The sequence below is a fragment of the Glycine max genome, chromosome 2 (genome assembly GCF_000004515.6).
Source record: "Glycine max cultivar Williams 82 chromosome 2, Glycine_max_v4.0, whole genome shotgun sequence".
In the NCBI taxonomy this organism is placed as follows: domain Eukaryota; kingdom Viridiplantae; phylum Streptophyta; class Magnoliopsida; order Fabales; family Fabaceae; genus Glycine; species Glycine max.
In genome coordinates this window covers 26,478,375-26,486,211 of record NC_016089.4, presented here as the reverse complement: position 1 = coordinate 26,486,211, position 7,837 = coordinate 26,478,375, and the positions used below count along the sequence as shown (strand labels likewise).

The window sequence follows — 7,837 nt, the reverse complement described above, 5'->3', positions numbered from 1 at the left end:
CCTCAAAAGGAAACAACACTAGAAAATCTAGCCTTCCATAGATTCAAACAGAAAACGCAAATGAAACTAAAAGCAGAAACGTAAATGAAAGTAGAAGAAGAAACAAGAACGAAATTGTTATTAGAAGCAGAAAATGGAAAATTGCATTAAGAACGAAACAATAGCATTCAAGCAGAAAAACGTAAATACCTAAACAAAGCTCTGAATAATGAATAACATAATAGAATAGCCTTGCACGAATCCCAAGGCTGCTATTTAAAAAGAGTCACTCAAAGTCACTGGGCCCTATTACAATACTCTGGCCCAAAACGAAATAAACACTGAACCACATAAAATAAAATTGTGAAATTTCCTAATTAGAAATTAACTAAGGTAAGCGCTGCTTTATTTGCCCTCTTCAAGTCCACAACCAAAATCCGGATTAAGCCCAATGTTTCATTAATTTCTGAAATTAGATTAAAAACATCAAATTAGCTAAATGAGCCCAAATAATAAAACTTCCTAATTAATTGACAATTAAGACCAATCAGTAATTAAAATGGTGCAAAAAGGGTTTAGAAAATAGAAGAAAATGATGAAACATCAGCGTCTAAAAAAACAACATGAACATGTGTTACACTCTTGTTAGCAAAAAGAGTGCAACCTAACAAATGTAGCAGATAGGCACGAGCTGCAACAATCCAATGTTCGACCTCATATTTGCTTCGATAAATATCTTGTAGCCACGATAGGCATATGTATGCCCCATGACATTGTGTTGTCTCAGCTCTAGCTTCCTCTCCGGAGACTTCAAGTAACCAACATCAAGACGGCTTTGTCGACATACAGAGGGTCAAAGCTATGGAAGGCACCTATAATTGGAAGATGAAGCAAAGATGCCACATCATCTAGAGTGATGGTAAGCTCTCCAACAGGAAGATGGAAACTGCTAGTTTCCTTATGCCACCTCTCCACAAAAGCGGATATAAGTCCCCAGTGTCTATTGAGTATGCGATCAAAGGACTTAATCCTGTGGCTGCGACTAGCCCTTCAATTTTTGGAGCAGGCCTCCCAAATTTATGAACCTTCCTTCCATTGGAGGATAACTTCAATTCAGGACGTTCCTGCAAAAAAAATGATTCGACAACTTATAAACATAATAATTAAAATTATGAAAAATTTAAATAATAACAAAAACTTAACAAATCACTTTAATTAAAAATTTTAAATACCTCTTCATTCCATACGATGACTGCAACATGGTCACCATAGTCAGTCAGTACTGATGGGTCACGCAGCCCACCTGGAAATCCCTCAGCATCATGAACAACTTCTGCAGCATATGCATGTACGTCTTCAGCTAGCACAGGATCATCCTCAGCAACAGGGGCAGCTTCTTGTTGCCTACGTGTGGATGTTGTAGGCCTTCGCCGCTGGGGAACATCATCTGAATCATGATGATCCTCTCTCCCCAGGGCTCTGCCTATAACCCTACCTAAGGAACGACCTTACCCTTTAGTTCTAACCATGATCTGCAAATCTTGACGCACATGTATTTTTTTTGTCAAATTCAATATTTGCTATTCAAATAAACATATGACTACATAACCCTAAACCCTAATCCCTAAATCCTAAACCCTCAACATCTACAAAATGTATAACTATGAATAATATGACTACTTTTCATTGAAATAAAATAACACCATTTATAATTATTTCATATCATTGATGACATATATGAGCGGTTGACATATGAGTCCCTTAGTACATTATATATTGAAATTCTGAACAAGCCTAGCTGCATTAATGATTTGATCACCTTTCATTTATTCAACATTGATCATAGTCTCATTCTTCACTATCACAAAAATAAGATATAATATCATCCAGTCGATTTTGATGAAAACTGATAATACAAAATGTGCAGTAGTATTTTTGTAAATAAAATGTCATCGTTAACATCAATTTTGAAAAAATTGATATTGAAATGAGAATGTTAACATTGATTTTTATAAAACCAATGTTATTCATACTCATTAACAATGATTTTTAAAAAAATAGATGTTTTGCATGCTCAGTCAACATCGGTTTTATTTGAAACCGATGCAAGGTTTCGATAATAATATCCCTCTCTCTGTCTCTTGAGCTCACTTGAATTTCTTAACCCTCCCTCTTGAAACCCCCTCTTGAACCCTTGAGCTTGCGCCTTAAGCCCCTGGGTCGTTGCCCGTTGTCCGCCACCCAGCCCCATGACCTTAGTCATGAAGGACGGCGACGATGGTGATTGTTCTGTGACCTCTTAGTTTTCAAAGGTTCGTTTGTTTTACTTTTTTCATCTTTAGATAGTGAATACCCACCATCTCATTTTCGTGTTTCACTTTGTATGTAAGCACTATGTAGCTATATTCATTTGCATTTCGTTTTCCCTTTTCCACCCATTAGCAGCTACCGCAGTTCTATGCCTTTTTCCTTTTTCTAATGCTTATTAACACAATTGGTAAAATGGTGAAATAGTTGCTTTGGGAGAATCAGGTTTCTGGGCAATGAACACTGGATTCATTTGATAAATCTAAAAGTCTTTAATTGTGTGAGTGTGAGTTTTCAAATGCCACCCTACATGATATGAGGAACAAAATGAATGTTAGTCAGTTTTACAATTTTCTTACAGGTGTCTCCCATACATGTTAAAATGACTTGCTGTTTCATTTATTTATATTCTTAGTTTTATAGCTTTGTTACTCTTGCTATTTCAATTTTCTCTTTGGAATAATATCCTACCCCTTACCCCCTCAACCCTTATAATAAAAAAAAAATAGGTAACTAGGATATGATATATTCTTGAATGTAAGAGAGATACTTCAACAAATTAAGAAAAATATAATTGGTTTTTCTGCTATGCCTCTAAATTGTGTTTGTACTCAAGTTTTATATAGCATATCATGTTCCTCTTTTTTTTCTTTTTCAACTTATCTTTGTTTGATTATGTGTTATGGATGCTCAATTTAACCCCGAAATTTTCAGGTAAAGTGGTTGCAAAGTTTTGTGCTAAGTATCTTCACTAGTTGGTGCTCAAGAATGAAGCATACATAGCTGGAGATATAGGAACCTCTCTTTAGGAATCATTTTTCAGGTTAGAACATTTTTAATTACTAAAAGGGGTTCCTTTGTTATGTATTCTATTTCTAGAATATAGTGACCGAAACTAGCTTTATGTATGCACTATCTAAAGTTTACCATATGATTAACTTATTGCATTTCTTTAAAATTACAGAATTAAAGATCACATATGAAGTATGGCATTAAAATTGATATTATAGACAAAAAAAATTGTTCACTTGTTCCTTATCCATTCATTGTTTTCTCCCACTCCCCAGTCCAAAACACCAGAAGAAAAAGAAATTAAAAAAAGAGTAATGAACTAGCATTTTGGTGATTATTGCAGAATGGACGAGATGATGCATGGTCAAAGGGGGTGGAGGGAATTAGCCATTTTGGGTGATAAGATAAACAAATTTTGTTTGTGTGAAATTATAATTTTCTTTTCTAGTGTAATTTTTTTGTTGTCACTCTATAATGTGTATGTATTGTAAGCAGGGTCCTCATTCTAATTTTGCTGGACAAACTTCAGGAAGCACTGCCTGCGTCACAATTATTAGAAACAACTATACTTTTGTAGCTAATGCCGGTTATTCACGTTGTGTGATATGTGGGAAGGGTCAGGTAACTTCACGATGAAAATTCTTGGATTTTCATCTTCAAAGTAACAGATCTTGCGTATAATTATTACAATAAATTTTCTGACTATGGCCTATATCTACACTACAGGCGTATGATTTGTCTATAGATCATAAACCTGATCTTGAGATTGAGAAGGAAAGAATCGTAAAAGTTGGTGGTTTTATTCATGCAAGAAGAGTTAATGGGAGTTTAAGCCTTGCAAGAGCAATAGGTACTAACCTATTGGCAAATGAGCTTTTATGAATGTTTACTTAAGCTTCCTATGGACCTTTGCACAATCAGACAGACATCTATGAATTTGTCAACATGATAAATTGATATTTAGGATAATCTAATACAAAGGCAACTTTCTATTATTTTATTTTGTATGCTTTATTTTGTTTCTTACTTTCTTTACATGGCAAGAGGAAGTTCCTATGCTTGTGATGATGAGGATATCTAAATGAATAATAGTATGGGTGTGTTAAACTGTTGTCTCTTTAGTACAGTCTTGAGTCTTCACGATATTAAAATTTTTCTTTGAATCCTATTGTGTGGGATAGCTATGTGGGGATATCTTTTGGGTTCTGCAAGAGAGTGAAGGAAGCATATTTCCATGTAAGGCCACTTCTTGGACTAATGAGAACTCTAAAATTGGTATATTATTTACTAGCAATTAGAAAAAAAATGATTGAATTCTAATTTTCCATGTTAGAACAAGATTTTGGATCAACTAAAAGTTTCTCATTTCTACTTTGCCCTCCTTTCTTTGAGTCTTCAGACTCTTTTTATAGGGCAATTGTCATTGAGGAACAAGACAATTCTCTCTAATGCATAAATTACCATATATCTCTAATTTACCCAAGAGAAGAAGTATTAGTTTGGAAGTCTATTTTTTAGAATGTAGAGTAATATTTTATTGCCTTGGAGGAATAAGGGGAAGAAAAGTAATCAAAAGAGCATTTTATATAAGAAAACAAATCTCTTACTTGTCTGAGTTTGTTGCGTGATATTTATAATTCAATTTGTTTTTTTAATCATTTAAAAATTTTTGGCAGTCATTTATTGCGGTGTCGAGGTCCATTTGCTAAGAGAAGGCATTCGTTGGTGGACTCAATAGTAGTTTCGGAAATAAGAAGAAGCCTTGAAGAGGAGGTTGAATTCCAAGGTGAGTTGTTGAACTTTAGGAAAGATGGATTTCCTCTAATGAACAAATTTTGTTCCAATGATGTATTTACAGTGGATTTAAGTGAGGAAGAACCTTGTTGGAGATGTGTGATAGGGAGTGGCATGCATGGTGCTAGAAATCCCGAGGGCATAGCTCCTTCTAGACATGATTATGTTGTTGTTAGTCTTCTAGGTGGGAGAATTCTAATATTTGGTGGGTTTATTGCTAGTCTCCACTCTACCTTTCAAATAACATTGGGTCTATTGCATATGTTCTAAGATTGTTCAATAATGGCAGTTCTTTTTGTATTTAACTTATTATGGAGTTTATAGACTTTGTTTTTGCACTTGTGTGTAATTTTATGGAATCATTGGATGTGTGAAATATGGTTGGCTACATAATGGCATTGTGCCAACTGGACTGATATTGAAAATAAAAAAGTTCCAAGTTTGAGTTGAACTGTGAATTAATAGTTATTAGAACATTAATTAGCTCTAGCTATTAGAACAAAATATTTTAAAAAAAATTGCAAAAAAAAACAACATTGGTTGGTCTAAAACCGATGTTGAATGTGTTATACCAGTCGGTTTTGGCCAAAACTGATGTGGTATAGCACATTCAACATCGGTTTTTGCCAAAAATAGATGTTGTATACGACTTTCAACATTGGTTTTTTTAGAATCGATGCAGAAAGTGCTTCAAAATACACAATTTTGGTCACATTTCTATATCGATTTCAGCCAGAACCAATGTAGATAATGATTTTCAATATCAATTTTAAAATTGATGTTTAAATGATGATTGTTTCAACATTGGTCCTAAACTAATGTTGAAACTCCTCCAGAATTAAAGCCCTTTTATGCAGTATTGTTTTCTCAATTCAATGCTATATATGGTTTTCCCCAGGGTGGGGAGTGAAATATACCTCACAGGTTCAACAAAACGTGGTCCTTAATGTCTTCTGGAGTTGATTGTGCTTCGAGTAAGGTAAACTTTCCCACTTCAGCCACCCCAAACTTAAAATAAATTGTCTCCAATGTAAATATAAAAGAAATGGTCATTATGGAAAGGTCTCACTGAAGGATGAGGGAAGTCATTCGATGATGCTTAATGTACCAATCATACATTTTCTGGACAAGTGAATTATAGCGTTGCTTAAACATGTCCTTGACCAAGACATAGAGTTTTTGTTGTTGCCTTGTGTCATACCCTAATTTCGTCCGGGGATCTTTGCTTGATGACATGCAACTTTTCTTTGGTCCTTGTGAGGTGCTTGGCACCCATCATTAGGCAATTTGTGAAATTCCGGGACATGCCGAAAAACAAAAGAAAATATTGATGCACAATCCGTAAGGTTCTGTGACACACCGGAAATCAAATGGAAGCATCGTTGCACAAATAAGTGAGGTTCCGTAACATTTCGTAAGTCAAAAAGGGGATGATTATGTAATCCGCAAGGTTCCGTAACATTACGGAAAGAAAACAAGTATCGTTACGAAATTCATAAGTTTCCGTAACTTTACGAAAAAAGAATCACAAAAAAAAAGGCAGGGGGTGTACTTAGTAAAAATGGGGTTGCAAATAGCAACTAGGCCCACTTGGGCCCTCCAGAATATTCCTCCAGAAGGCTGTTGCTTCTGGAGGAAGCAACCCTGCTCGCCTGGGCGAGCTGGGCGGCAAGCATCTCCCTTATTTTGCTATAAATAGGGGAGGAAGTGAGAAGGAAAAGGGTTCAGCCCTTTAGGCACTTCTCTCTCTTTCGAATTTTCTTGGAAAAATTGTTTCCGTGAAGAAAATCTAAGCCGAGCGCTTCCGAAACGTTTCCGTAACGTTTTCCGTGAGGAATTTCGCGAAGGTTTTCGACCGTTCTTCGACGTTCTTCATTCGTTCTTCATCGTTCTTCGATCTTCAACGGGTAAGTACCTCGAACCAAGCTTTTCGATTCATTCTATGCACCCATGGTGGTCCACATTGTGTTTCGTGTATTTTTATTCTTGTTTCATTTACTTTTTATACCCCCTCTTGACGTGCTTAAGCCATTTTACTTAAGTCATTTCTCGCTTAACCTAAAAATAAAATAAATTTCCACCGATCGTTTGAATTGTATTATCCGTTAACTTCGGTTAAAATGAATTCCGACCGTTCAGTCGTGTCGTAACCACGTTGGAAATAAAAAAGAGAGGTAAAATAATAATATAATAATAAAAAAATGTCTTTTAGTAAAATAAAGCGGAAAATCAATCGGACGTTTTCTCTTTGGGATTTCTCATTCTTAACCGAATTGACTAATAACTAAAGTGAAACTAAGGCTAAAATTAACTCGCCTAGTCAAGCTCGTCCATAAAAATAGGTTTTTGAAGTTTGTCATTTCAATTTCTTACTAAGTAAAATGGATCATTTTCAAGGTCCAACGCCTTAAAATGATCACCTCTTAAGTAAAAAAGAAATCACTTGATAAGAAAGAACTACGTAGGTCTGATTTCCTCATCGCAAATTGAGGAATACGTAGGAGCAAAGAGAAACACCCTTGTCGACCACAAAAAGAGAAAAATATAAAAAGGGTATAAGGATATATAGACATAAAAAGGGAACATAAAAAATCAAAGTCATGTTTGCACATTCGATTAAAGGCTGCCGTCCCTTGGGACGGACGTGTGGGGTGCTAATACCTTCCCCGTGCGTAAATACAACTCCCGAACCTTTCACTTAAAAGATCGTAGATCGCGACTTTTCCGGTTTTTCCGACGTTTTCCTCAAATAAACGTTGGTGGCGACTCCGCGCGTATTCCTTTCGTGGAACACGCATCCCGCGAGTCACGCGTCGCCCTCCCGCCGAAGGGTAGGTTGCGACACCTTGCATCCATGACTTGAAGATAAGCAAGGATAGCATTATTGTTTGCATAAGTTGGAGGCGTTGCATCAAAAGCCTCATGTTGGTCATTATTTGGTTCCTAAAGAAACCTCTAGTTAGAA

At 35.8% G+C, this 7,837-nt stretch overlaps 1 pseudogene; it reads left to right on the top strand.

Annotated features, from left to right (window-relative positions):
• The first annotated feature begins 2,240 nt into the window (after window positions 1–2,240).
• Window positions 2,241–3,960, top strand: LOC100813373 (probable protein phosphatase 2C 60; annotated as a pseudogene).
• The last annotated feature ends 3,877 nt before the right edge of the window (window positions 3,961–7,837 follow it).